Consider the following 14,564-nt stretch of genomic DNA (forward strand, 5'->3'; position numbering starts at 1 on the left):
CTCAAAACACTTTTAAGGTTCATCTGCATTATTAACATTTCCTCCATCATTTTTGTAAATCTAAACACTAAGCAACCAACAATATAATAAATAGAGTCTTGGTTTATAGCTTCCCAATTTCCAAGGTATAAATTCTAACACTGAAATTTTAGCAATCAGCTCCAGCACACCCTTACATCTCTGTTCACACAATTACCATCCTAGGTCAAGTCTTCAACTCCTCTCACCTGGGCTATTACAATCACCTTCCTATTAGACTCCCTCCATCCATTGTCTCCCAACTCTGCTTCATCCTCCACAGAGCTACTTAACAGATTTTCCTAAAGTGCATGTTTGACCATGTCTGTGTTCTAAAAGTAAACTCCAAATGGCTTTAGAATCAAATACTATTTTTGTCTTTATCTCATCCTTGGAATGTCCATATTTTTTATAACTTTTTTAATAATGTACACAATTGCTATAGTATAATTTATGAATAAATATGTATATTGTATATGTATGCTAAAAACTGTTTTTTTAACTGATAGGGGTACTTCATCAAAAAAGTTTGGAGACCACTGGACTAGAAGGCCTGAGTTGAAATCCTTCCTCCCACAAGTACAGTCTCTTAACATCCCTAAACTCTAAGGCCTGCAATTATAGACACTTTAATTCCCAGATGTTCCCTTTTGCAATGAAATTATAATCTCATCTTTATATGGACACATACAGAACAAATGCTTGTTGATACCTTCCTAAATCCTAATTATCCAAAATAGTTTGTATGATTTAGCTCAGTATTTCTGAACCCAAACTACTGAGGACCAAGCAAATATCAGATTTCTTTACTTTGGTCCAGTTGTCCTTCCACCATGACTCTTGGTGGCTCCAGCATACTCTTGTGCCAGAGCCAGCTTGAACCAGCTCAACTGTTAAATTTTCGGTATGACCATTCATAACCCCAGAAATCGAACTTTACAAATCAGAGCTTGATTTATTGTTTTGTTGATTGTCTAGAGCTAAATTTTAAAAAGTGAGGAAGAAAATGTTAATAATGTAGATTAAACTTCAAAGTGTGTCATAGGCACATTTATTTTTGAGAGCTGGTTGTTAAAAATTTATCAGCACATCCTTGCTCAGGTGGTAAGGAAAGGAAGCAGGGGAAGAGACGGTCACATGAGGGAAGAGCAGGATGAAAAGAGAAGGAAGCGAAGAAATCAGTTGCGGGTTTGGGTTTGTTTGTTTCGTTTGTAGGATTAAATAAGTAAGGACTTTTGACAGTAAAATTTTTGTGAACTAATAAAAAATTTCTAGGGGCGGAAGAACAATCGAAAACATCAAATTAGACCAAATCCATGTCATGTGTACTGCTTTGTTTTACCACAGCAAGTGGTAAACACTGTTCTGAAGTCCTATTAACATCTTCCCTCCAGTCACTTCCCAGCACTACAGAGGCTCCCTGGGCAGTACCTTCTTCCATCCAACAAGGAAAGGCTTGCCTATAGGCATTATTATGGACATTATCTCTTTCACCTGGATTGCTTTCACCGGACTCTTCTCATAGAAAGGGAAATGCTAAGTTTTACCTTCTCTCTCTCTGGTGCAGTGGGAAGGAAGCTAGATTTGGGAATCAAAATCTGTGTGATAACCTGTAACATTTTGGGCTTGGATTAAATGAAGTCTAAAATCTCATTTGGCTCTAAATCTAGAATAACAACCTGCTCCACATACAACCCTCCTTTGGGTTTTGTGAGGATTTTAATTGGTAATAATCAAGTAGGAAAAAAATAGGATTAAACTTCCTTGTTATTTCCCTTGCCTTCTATTCCAGGAGAAACCAATAGATTGCAGGATGGAACAAGAGATTTTAATTGTTCAAGGGAAATTCATTTACATCTCAGAGAAAACCTGTCAGCTGCCATCATAAGCATTTCCTTCTCCCTCTTTCCGCTCTAATACATGAAGGTCATCTTAGGTCATTTCTTCACATGGCTCTTCCTCTTCATTTAGTCTTCTAACTCAGATAATTCTGATTCTCATTAGGCCATCCTATCCATATCTACTGGTTCTTTTTCTTCTGCCTATGGACATTCCTAAGTCCCCTCTTTCTTTAAAAAAACAAAAACAAAAAACCTTCACTTGCTCTATCATCCCCTTGGGATATCATCCTTTACTTATCTTTCCTTTTTAAATACAACTAAGTTTGTACAGTTACCAGTACAATTCATTGTAAAGTTTAGATAACTATCTAAATAACTGAACAAATGGAAAAACTAGCTGCTCTGTAAACTTATTTATTTTCTTTGGATGTTATTGCTTGTACTGGTCTAATTCAATGAAAAATTTCTATCCTCTCTAGCTCAGCTTGCATGTTTAAACAATCCCAGCTGACTTCAGAGACCTTCTGAAACTCAAGAGTATGACAAAGGTATAACCAGTTAAGAAGAAAGCATAATGATCTAATCTACACTAGAGTGGACGTATATTTTCAGTGTCTTGGTGAGCAAAGAAATAAATATTAATAAGTTGTTATCCTTCGACATAGCTGTTAACCAGATTCATTCTAAGCACTTATAACCCAAAGCCCTCGTTACACGGTATTAAATGAATAATGAAAGAAGTATGAAGAAAAACAGAGATCAATGGATTTGGTCATATCCAAGGGCCTTGTAATGAGTGTATTATATTTTCTTTTGGATTTCAGCCTGCTATTACTGAACTAACAGTTATGCTTTTTTTGATTGGTTAGTCCCCATTAGAAGAGCAATCCAAAGCAAGCAAGTTTGCTCGCTTTCTAGCTCCTATTGTCCTGCTTAGTTAGCTAGTACTTAGGTGATAGGGCATCCATACCCATCACCACCATTTTCCCCTCCCCGTAAACTACTTCCCAAGTGACCTGATCCTCCTTTGTCTGCTCCTCAGCCAGATGGGAATCTTGACTTGCAAATTTCTTCAACTGTCTGCTGAGTAGTCAGAGAACCACCATTTTTCTATGGAGCAGTCAAGAAATCTCTTAGTCAACAAATAATAAAGTCCTAGCATCTGTGACATAGGCTAGAAACCTCCAACTAGGCTCAAGGGAAAGGGTGAAAGCGCCTGAAAGGCCTTCTCATTACAGTAAACTACTTTAACTGTCAGTTGGTAGAACTTTGGGGACAGTTAGATAAGCAGAAATACCAATGTGTAAAAAAAAAAAAAGTGTGCATTGATAGAATTGCAGAAAATGAAAGCCAGAGCAATATTAGATATAAAGGGAAATGGAGGACAAAGATGTTAAGTGACTTGACCAAGGCCACACAGGAGTAAGTAGCAGAGCTCAGCTTTGACCCCAGATCTTCTAATGATGAATCTAGAGCTCCTTTGTCTAGACCCTGATGCCTCGCCACTTTTCATTTGCTCCTTGATCCACTGTTTTGCTTCTTTGGGCATGCGTCTGAAATTGAAACTGAAAAAAAAAAAAGTTCTTCTAAAAGCACTCTTGATAAACCAACATGGCCTAAGACAAATGTGGATATTATTCCAAACCTACTGAGATCAAACTGCTGTGGCATCTGCAAACACAGCCAGAAGCACAATACATAAGTGTTCTAAGGATCCTAGGATGTAAGTCTAGTTTGAAATGGGCACTGTCAACAAAGGGAACAGCTGGGGGATATAGGAAATAAGATAGGATGGAGGAAAGACATGACAAAATTGTCAGAAGGGAAATCCAAGGACAACAAACTAGAAAGGAATCAGAGGTGGCAAAGTGAGCATTCTGGCACAGCAAGTAGCTGCTACGCTAAGATCTTAACTTTCTGCTGCTTGGAGTAGGATTTTAAGTCTGGGCCCTTGACACCAGTCTCTACTTCTTAAGTGATGATGTTTATACAGATGTGTACACACAAAAACCGTTGGATGACTGTGCAGATTGAAATAAATACTTGGAGACCTCAAATGTAACAAGCCTGAGTAATAGACCTCTAACAGTGGATTTATTTTAGGGCTGGCTTGAATTAAAAATAAACCAGCGAAAATTATACAACAGACCATTCTTAGTACTCTGTGACTGTTTAAGGTTACGCAGAAATGTTAAGACCAGGACAGTTCTCTGTGCCCTTTAAACAGGGCATGTAAGAATTTTAACTTCCAACCAACATGTTTTCCCTTGGGTCTTTCAAATGTCATTAGCTTTCATATCCAGTATTTAAATGGTGAAAGGGAATTGGAGGGGAAAAAAAGGAGAAGTAGTCATGATCTTTTTCAAGACTGGATTTTAGTCGCAAATGGAGAAAATATACCAAGATAGACCTCGGGATATCTCTACTCCACTGGTATCAAAAATGCTATTTTTATAATGAGTTGGCACAGATAACTAACTTGAAATTATGTTTTGGTTCTGAAAGGTAACTTTAGACCTTGTCGTCACTGTTGGAATAAGGGTCATTGGGTTAAAGTGTCTTCTTAGTCTGTCTGCTCCAAGCATTTAAAAGCACTGAGGGTTATGTAAGCAGGGAAAGTACAAATATAGCTCCACACAATGAAAATAATACTAAAGAGAGTTAACATTTATATAACACTTTAAGGTTTGCAAAGCACTATACTTTGGATGAGGAAGATAGATATGACATATATACCAGGACAGAGACCTTGTGTTACTATAGCACTTAGCACAGTGCCTGGCACATAGTAGATACTTAATAAATGTTTATTGAATGATTGATAGTATTAATCAGAGGAGAAAAGGCAAATTGTAGTGGTTAAAAGCTTCTTGCTGAGAGATACTAAAGCAGCTATATCTCAATATGACAGGGATAAGCAGGAGGTAGGCTGTCTTGCCAGGTCATGTACTTGGCATGTGATGGAGAATCTCTCAGATTTGTCAAAATTGATTACTACTACCCACTTCTGAAAATTCAAAAACACACCCAAATGGAACCTGCAAAACACCTTTTTGGAGGACCTAGGCAGAAAACTGAAGACCTATGAGACACAGGATGGGGTGGGGGTTAAGGAAAGGAGTGTGTGTAGCAATACTGTTGATTGAAGGTGGTAAAACAGAACAGAAAGGCCAGTGTTGAGAAGTGAATAGTTGCATAAGATGTTTTCAGAGAATGTGATTTGTTTTTATTTTTCTATATCAGACTTTAAGGAACAGAAATAACAGGAATAAATCTAATATAACAAGGCCAAGTAAGAATATTTTTGATTGGAGATTTGTAGTTCTGATGAAGTAAAATGAAAATGGAGAAGAATAAGAAAACTGCTCACATATATTTGCTAATCCAGATGTCACAGAGAGTAGTAGCAAGTGTGAAAATAGGAATAAGAAACTCAGTGCAGAGGCCCAATAATTCTCAAGAGAAAAATTTCCCAGAAAAGAGATGTGATAATATTTATGGATGCAGAAACTAAATGGTAAATACTCAGAGCACAGGATACCAGCTAAGTAAACTAGGTTAATGCAAATCATTCACTAGATCTCATAGATGCCACAGAGACTTGATGGGATGTGACTCATAATGACTCAATATGGAAACAAAATATATGTTTTTTTAAAAGAACAGATTAAGTAAAAGAGACAGTGAAGTAACCTATATAGCAAGAGGATAACTCGAGAGAAAATCCACACAATGAAAGGGGTAAACATGCTAGAAAGCAATTGGGTAAGGATCAGTGGGGGAAGAAAAACTGGGGAAAAAACACAGAAGTAGTATTGCAGTATGAAATTGCTGAAGACTTTATCCAGAAGAATGAGATGTATGACAAATTTCAAAAGCAGTTCACAAACCTGATGACATAGTATGAGCGTAATGTAACAGAAATAGGAGATTCCAATCAACCTAAAAGTATCTACTTAAGTAGCTACTATGTGTCAGGCACTGTGTGCATAAATGAAACTATTCAAATATCTGCTAATCCTCCTTCTCTGTTAAAAGTGGGATAGCTGATAAGTTATTTACTTAATTACAATTCATTCAACAAAAAATGAAAGACCAACAAAGGCAACTGCTAATTTGGACCTGATTCTAAATAAAATCAGAAGGAATTGGTTTGCAAAGTAAAATGAAAAGAACCTTGCAAGAAAGTGACCTTGACTTCTAACAGTTTAAAACAGATGAGGATTAGAATTTAGAGAACTGAAGATTTCAGGAAAAAAAATATTTTAAAGGGTTCAGAGAAAGATAGCTAAGATTCCACATACAACAGTGGAAATCAGCTAAAGAAAGATGAGAAGCTCTCAAAAACAAAAATTTGACAGTATGTCAATCAACAAATGTTCATTAAGTGCCTACTATGTGCCAGACAACCTGATCTAATAACCATTTATTAAGTGCCTACTATGTGCCAGGCACTTTGCTAATTGCTGGGGATACAATTAATAAAAAAAAAAGATAGTTCTTGCCCTTAGGTTCTTACAATCTAAAGGGGGAGGCAACACACAAAAGGAGGCAGAAAAGGGGGGTAGGTAGGGAATGGAACACCAGGAGGTACCTCGTGAGAATATCTTGTTCGATGGAGTGGAAACCAGGCAGAACAGTAGATAAAAAGTGGAATGAGCAAAGAGTCCAATCTCTATCCTCTATACAGGCAAGCATTGGGAAGAGTTTGGTACTCTGTACTCTAGCCCTCCAGACAGAAGGGAGAGGAGGTAGTGACAATAAGTCTTGAGTTAGCAGCATGGTAGTTAGTTTAAAACTGATGAGTTGATCCTAGCCCAGGCACTATGCTAGGCACTATGGACACAAGTAAAAATATAAATAATTCCTACTTACAATAGGCTTTAATTCTAATGAGGGAAGCCTGTTCCATGAGAAATAGAGGTAAACAGAGGAACAAAGTTCTAAGCATGATCAATTCATTAGGAATGCTAGCAATTGCCAATAAATTGGATACAAGCCTCTTTAGAGGAACTAATCAAAATACATATTCATGAGATTAATGCATATTCATAAAATTTTCAGGAAGAAGGAAGTATGGCAGGAATAAGGAAATAGGTTGATTTGTAAGATTTGCCTTGGGAACATTCCTGACCCCATAATAATATAATAAAGCAATGACTAATGAATCATTTTCAAGAAACTTACAAGGGAGTCTTATATAGTTGGAAAATCCTTGCTGCAAGGAAAGGAAATCTCACCCTTGAGAAATGTACAGAACATTCTGTGGTCACTTTCTTAATCCCATTTCTCAGATTTGCTTATCACTCAGATTATGGGGAATTTAGCTATTACCCAATACCCTGCTACCCGCCACAGAATCACATCCATACTTCTATTTCCCCAGAATTGAAGTAACTTAACTAACTTATCCTCATATGATTTAAAGAGCAAAATTACAAAGTTAATTGAGGTTTGATTAGTAGAATCTGATTTCAAATTCTCACATATTGTATAAAATATATATAGCATAAACATAAAGTTAATAAATCAAAATGAAAACAAATAATTATAATGGGGGGAATGGGAGCTATCAAAAGAAATAATGTATGTGCATAGGGAACCTACTGACAAACTTAGATTTTTAAGGCATGTGTGATCTTTATTTAGATTAATGAATTTAATTAGTAATCTTGACTCTAGAGAACTGGTAATATTTTCCTCTCCCCAAGAGAGGCAGTAAACTGATTCTGTAGAAAATTGCAAATTTTTTCATGAATGGCTCATCTTTGTTTTATTTTTCACTTTGATACAAGGGATGGTTCTATGCATAGAGCAGGAGTGTCATTGGGAAGTGATATGATTTTTTTACAGTCATCCAAAATATTTTTCTTTTGAAAAGACATACACAGAAGCAAGGGAACATACCTGAGTATAAATTTTTAAAAGATAGCTGATTTTGGAAAAATAATGTCAGAAATGCAGAAGCTTCAAACAACCTGACACTTGCTAGTAAAGCAGAGACTCTGGGGAAAGACCCTTTATTGTCCGTCTAACATAACTCTTCATTTCCAGACACCATGCCTTCTAACCAAGGTGTCTCCCATGCCTGGAATTCTCTCCCACTCTACCTCTCCATCCTGGCTTCCTCAAGACTCAGCACTATTATTACTTTTCACCAGAGGAATTTTGCTGTCAAATTCCCTTCCCTACTCCCACTATTACTTGCCTCCCCTCTAAGATTATTTCCCATTTACACTGTATATATCTTGTATGTACGCAATTGTCTGCGTGTCATCTTCCCCGTTAAAGTATGACCTCCTTCAGGACAGGGACCACATTTTGGAGTTTTGTTTTGTTTTGTTTTGTTTCTTTGCCTTTCTTTGTATCCCAAGCATTTAGCACCACACAGTACCCAGCACATAATAAGTACTTGATAAATGCTTGATGACAATAAGAGACAGAGTTAAGAGATAGGATCAGTGTTCTTAGGGAGTGGAATAATGATTTTTTTTGTCTGAACTTGTGATTTCATTGGTGTAGGGCAGTGGATGTCAAAATCAATAGAAATCCTGACCACTAATCTGTATATAAGGATTTCTGCAGCAGCATATTGACTTAGTTTTTAAATATAATATTATCTATGTTTTATTGTATTTTTATGTATTGTATTAAACATTTCCCAATTACATTTTAATCTGGTTCAGAATGCATTCCAGAATATTGTAGTCAGTAGGCTAAATGTTTCACACTTTTGGTGTAGGAAACTTCACAGTAAGGGAACTCACTGTCAATGCAGATAGGCACTTGCTCTGAAACGTTGGAGAGCTGTCTAGCCTATTGAGAAGTTAAGGGACTTGCCCAGGGTCACACCACCAGTATATGTCATACTGACTTCAAATCTAACCCTCTCTCCTCTTAAGATGAGGATTAATTGAAATAAAAACAGAACTATTCAACATCCACGTTGATTCTGTTTTCTGTATCAATGAGAATGATCTTCAGTTGGGATACGTATGTTACAACTGGATAACAGGAAACTGAAGTCCAAGCTAAGTAAGGTGGTTCTATGTAAGCACTTAGTTGCCTTCAATAAGTAACAGAAACAACATCTAAAAGAATTTCTTGGTTTGATGATTGAGCCACTTCAGACAGATGACCTTTGGAAAAAAATCCTAGTAAACATTGAGGGTCAATAGAAATGAAGTTGGGCAAATAATATCCCCATTGTCAATGGGAGATAAGTTGGTGTGGGTAGAGATGGGTTCTTTAAACTCTAGGCTTGAATTCAATTCCAGGTATAATTCTAGAATGCACTTGTAACCTGACTCCCAGTTCAGTTCAACTAAAAGAGAAAGGCTCCAGTCTTGCCAAGATGAGATTCTCCAGACTCTCTAGGAGGTCAGGATGGAAATGTCTGGCTTTCCTGTACATGTCTGCCAAAGTCTCCTCTCTCTACAAGTCTCTTCATGCAGAAAAAAAGCAGGATGAAAGAGGTATGTCTCTTCTCTCCAAAGCTGTCACACTGACTCTACCCCTCATTAGTCTCACTACCAATTCAGAACCACATTCTGGCAGCAAACAAGACAAGGCTATCCCTCCCTGACCTAGCATGGTTCAGATTACACATTAATAGAGAAATGCTCTGTGAGCATGTAGGAGAGCCAAGATTACCCTGGCCAGTTAGACGCCAAAGAAAAAGTCATATCAGACTAACTTCATTTCCTTCCTTCAGTAGACTACTGGGCTATCATTGAAATGAGGCTTTTGGACTAGATGATGTCTGTGAGCTCTTCCAGCTCAAAATCTATGATCACATAATTTCCTATATTAGTCAATACTAAGAAGTCTTCAGTATTTTTGCCAGCCCTCAAGAGGTAGGAAATCCTAGAATCTCAAAATTGGAAGCAGAGGTGTGCTTGAGCCAGCTTGAACAAGCTGTTAAATTTCACACTGCTAAATTTTCAGCATGAGCGTTGACACTGCAGTAATTGGTAAATGCTACAAATCAGGATGTTACTTATTACTTTGTTGATTATATTGACACAAGAAAGTGATGGAGAAAATGTTAAAAATGCAGATTAAAGTGTGCCATATATACGTATGTATATATATATACATATATACATACATACATACATATATATACACATATATGTATACTAAGTGCTTGAAGATAGTAATTATATACCTCTTAAATCTCTTCCCCAACCTAAATATTCCCAGTTTTTTCAACCAATACAGAATGGTCTTAAGATGACTCAGGAACTAGTGGCCCTCCTCTGGTCTCTCTTCAGTTTCTCAACATCCTTTTAATTAATCAATTTTTTGCTAGCATTTACATAGTGCTTTAAGGTTTGTAAAGTGTTTGTGGTACCCAAAATAAAACATCAGTGTTGCCTGACCGAGTGAGAGTATAATAGAACCCTAATCCTGCCCTCTATTCCTCTCTTGCTGCCCAAGTTTGTTTGGCTGGCGTATGACGCTGGAGAATACAAAATGATCTTAGGAACTATAGATAATAACAACTAACATTGATATAAGCCTTCGGGGTTTCTTCACAGAAACACTGACAAGTGTGTAGCACAGGTATTACTGTGTCCGATGTATAGATGAAAAAAAACTAGACTCAGAGAAATTAAGTGACTTTGTTGTAGTCATTCAGGGCATTCTGACTGCAAGTTTAACATTCTTTCCCTATACAGCTTAAACCTAAATTGATAAAAAGAAATAGGTACATTTTTATATGCTGACTTCTAGATTTTAAGATATATCTTATTGGTTTCTACTTCTATTTGTGATCAAGGGAGCAAACCCTCTATGAAAAAAGAATCAGGGTAAACCCCACACTGCTCTTATATTAGAAGAACCATGTAAGTCATTCCATTTCTATAGTTTACTGGCCCCAGAGTTCACTCTGCTGAAATTAAAACTCATTTTCTTTCTTCCTTTTTACCCAGATGAAAACTGAATAAAAAATTGAAGTTAATAATAAAGCCAAATTTGAATGAGACTCTGTTAAGGGAACAACTAATCATGGCAGGTTTCTCAGTTAATGAGGATAACAAGAAGGGTAAAATTCTGTTGAAACTGCAAGGGAAAAAATCATTTTAATCTTGTATCCCTATCACTCAGTGATAAGTGGTATTTGGTATTCATTAAATAAGGAAGCAGTTCATAGTCAGTAACTGGTAAATGATTAAACCTGGGTAGAAATCTTACTTAAATGTATGCTAAAGGGAAAAAAAGTCTAACCAAAGCCATTCAAAATGTGAGGCCATTTAAATAGATTGTCTTTTTTTAAAATTATCATTTATTTATAACATTCTTTTTAAATTTTGAGTTTTAAATTTTCTCCCACCCTCCCATTCTCACTTATACCCCTGGGAAAGCAAGCAACATTATATCCATTATACATGTGAAATTATGCAAAACATATTTCCATATTAGGCTTATTTCCCAAAAAAGAAAGAAGAAAGAAAATTATACTTCAATTTTCACTCAGTTTCCTCTCTGGAAGTGGGTCACATTTTTTTTTTCATCCTGAGTTCTTTGGAATTGTCTTGGATCATTATGTTGATCAGAGTAGTCAGATCTTTCCTATTTGATCATCAATACAATATTGCTGTTATTATACACAATAGTCTCTGGGTTCTTATTTCACTTTACATCATTCCATTTAGGTATCGCCAGAAACCACCCCCCTCCTTTGTCATTTTCCATAGCAGAACAGGACTCCATCACAATCATATGCCACAACATTTTAGCCATTCCCCAACTGATAAGCATGCCCTTGAATTCTAATTCTTTGCCACCACAAAAAGAACTTCTACGCATATTTTTGTATATATAGGTCCTTTCCTTTTTTCTTTGATCTCTTTGGGGAACAGACCTAGTAGCAGTATCACTGAGTCAAAGGACATGAACAGTTTTATACCTCTTTAAGCCTATTTCCAAATTGGTCTCCAGAATGGTTAGACCAGTTCACTACTCCATGAATAGTTCATTATTGTACCTATTTTTCCCTCATCTCCTTCATCATTTGTCATTTCTGATAGGTTGGAGATAGTGCCTCAGAGTTGCTTAAATTTGTATTTTTTTTAACAATTTGTATTTTTCTAATCAATATGATTTCAAGCATTTTTACACATGACTATAGATAGCTTTGATTTCTTTTTCTGAAAACTGCCTATGTATGTGCTTTGACCATTTGTCAATTGGGGAATGGCTCTTATTTTTATAGATTTGATTCCATTCTATAGTCAGCATATATTTGAGAAATGTGGACTTTATCAGACATTTGCTGCAAAGAAAAATTCATGTTATTTGTCTATAGTACCTTTTGGGGGAAAATGTAGTTTTCCTGATTATCCATTTTAATTAGGTCTATTTTTGCATTTGTTTTGTGTGAGATCATAACCTGCTTTTTTAAATTCAGCTCAATGATATTAGATTCTGCCCTAGTCTTTTATTTTAACTCTCTGTGTCTTTTTGTCTCAACTGTATCTCTTGTAAACTCAAAATTGTTGGATTCTGGTTTCTAATCCATTCTGCTATCTACTACCATTTTATGGATGAACTCATCAATTCATATTCACAGTTATAATTACTATGTATCTTTTTCCATCCCGTTTTCTTCAGTTTCTTTTTCTTTCTCTTTTATCTTGTCCCTCCTCAAAAGTCTATTTTGCTTCTGACCACAGACTTCCTTAATCTGTCCTCCCTTTTATTGTCCTCTCTCCCTTCTCTCAGAGCAGCTAGTTGGTACAGTAGATAGAGTGGTCAGCCTAGAGTCAGGAAGACTCATCTTCCTGAGTTGAAATCTAGCCTCAGAAACCTACTACCTCTGTGACCCTGGGCAAGTCATTTAACCCATTTACCTCAGTTTCCTTATCTATAAAATGGTCTAGAGAAGGAAATGGCAAGCCACTCCAGTATCTTTGCCAAGAAAACCTCAAATAAGGTCACAAAGAGTTAGATATGACTGAAAAACAACTGAACAACAAACAACATTTTTTTTTCTCTTATTGCCTTCCCTCCTTATTGCCCTATTGGGTAAGTCACTTTTCTATACACAATTGAGTATTTACATACATTTTTCCTCTTTGAACCAATTCTGATAAGAATAAGTTTCAAGCATTGCCTGACTCTCATTTTACCACTCCACTGTAGAAGCCTTCCTTGCACACCTCTTTTATGTGAGAAAATTTTCCCCATTCCACCTTTCCCCCTTTTCCAAGTGTACCCTTCTTTCTCACTCTTCATTTGTTTGTTTGTTTGTTTTTCTGTTTGGAGATCATTCCAACATAACTCAGATTCATACCTATGTCTATGAATTCTTTCTTTAAGTGACCTGATAATGATAAAGCTCTTAGGAGTTAAATGTATTATCTTCCCATGTAGGAACATAAACAGTTTAACTTTATATTATCTATGATTGCTCTTTTGTGCTTACTTTTTTATGTTTCTCTTGTGACTTGTGTTTGAATGGATCTTTTTATCAAGAGTGCTTGAAAATCCTCTATTTAATTAAATATCCATTTTTTTCCCTGAAGGATTATACTCAGTTTTGCTGGGTAGGTTTTTCTTGGCTGTAATCTTAGAAACTAGATCATTTGCCTCTTAAAATATCATAGTCCCAGCCCTCTTCTCCTTTAATGTGGAAGCTACTAAGTCTTATGTGATCCTGACTGTGGCTCCACAATATGTGAATTGTTTCTTTCTGGTTGCTTGAAGCATCTTCTCTTTGACCTGGAAACTCTGTAATTTGGCTATGATATTCTTGGGAATTTTCATTTTGGAATCTTTTTCAGGAGGTGATCCATGCATTCTTCCCATTTCTGTTTTACCCACTGGATCTAAGATATTGAGGCAGTTTTCCTTGATAATTTCTTGAAAGATGATTTCTAGGCTCTTTCTTTGGTCATGACTTTCGGGTAGTCCAATAATCTTAAATCATCTCTCCTGGATCTATTTTCTAGGTCAGTTGGCTCTCTAATGAAATAGTTAACATTTTCTTCTATTTTTTTTCATTCTTTTGACTTTGTTTCTAGATATTTCATGGAATCATTAGCTTCCACTTGTCCAATTCTAATTTTTAAGGAATTATTTTCTTCAGTGAGATTTTCTACCTCTTTTTCTCTTTGGCCAATTCTGTTTTTTAAGGAGTTCTTTTCTTCAGTGAATATTTTGTACCTTCTTTCCCATTTGGCCTATTCTACTTTTTGAGGAGTTATCTTCAGTAGATTTTCCTGCCTCTTTTACAATTGGGCCAATTCTTTTTTTAAGGTATTATTTTTATCAGTTATTTTTTTGTGCCTCTTTTACCAATCTGTGAATTCTCTTTTTATAATTTTCTTGTATCACTCTCATTTCTTTTCCCAGTTTTTCCTCTACTACTCTTATCTCTTTCTTTACCTCTTCCAGAAATTCTTGTTGGGCTTGGGTCCAATTCACATTTTTCCCCAACATTTTGTTTCTAGCTGTATTCACATTGTTGTCTTTTTGTGAATTTATGTGTTGGTCTTTCCTGACACTGTAGTAGCTTTTTATGGTGAAATTCTTTTTTTAGTTGTTTGCTTATTTTTCTATTTCTTTACTTTCAACTTTATGTCTGCTCACTAGGGTTGGGAAGGCACTGTCCCAAGCTTCAGGATTTTTCATGCTGCTGTTTTCAGAGCTAGTTCTAGAGGTCTGCAAGTTTTTTGGTGCTTCCAAGGTGGTGTG

This window comes from Trichosurus vulpecula, chromosome 2, assembly GCF_011100635.1.
Source record: "Trichosurus vulpecula isolate mTriVul1 chromosome 2, mTriVul1.pri, whole genome shotgun sequence".
In the NCBI taxonomy this organism is placed as follows: Eukaryota; Metazoa; Chordata; class Mammalia; order Diprotodontia; family Phalangeridae; genus Trichosurus; species Trichosurus vulpecula.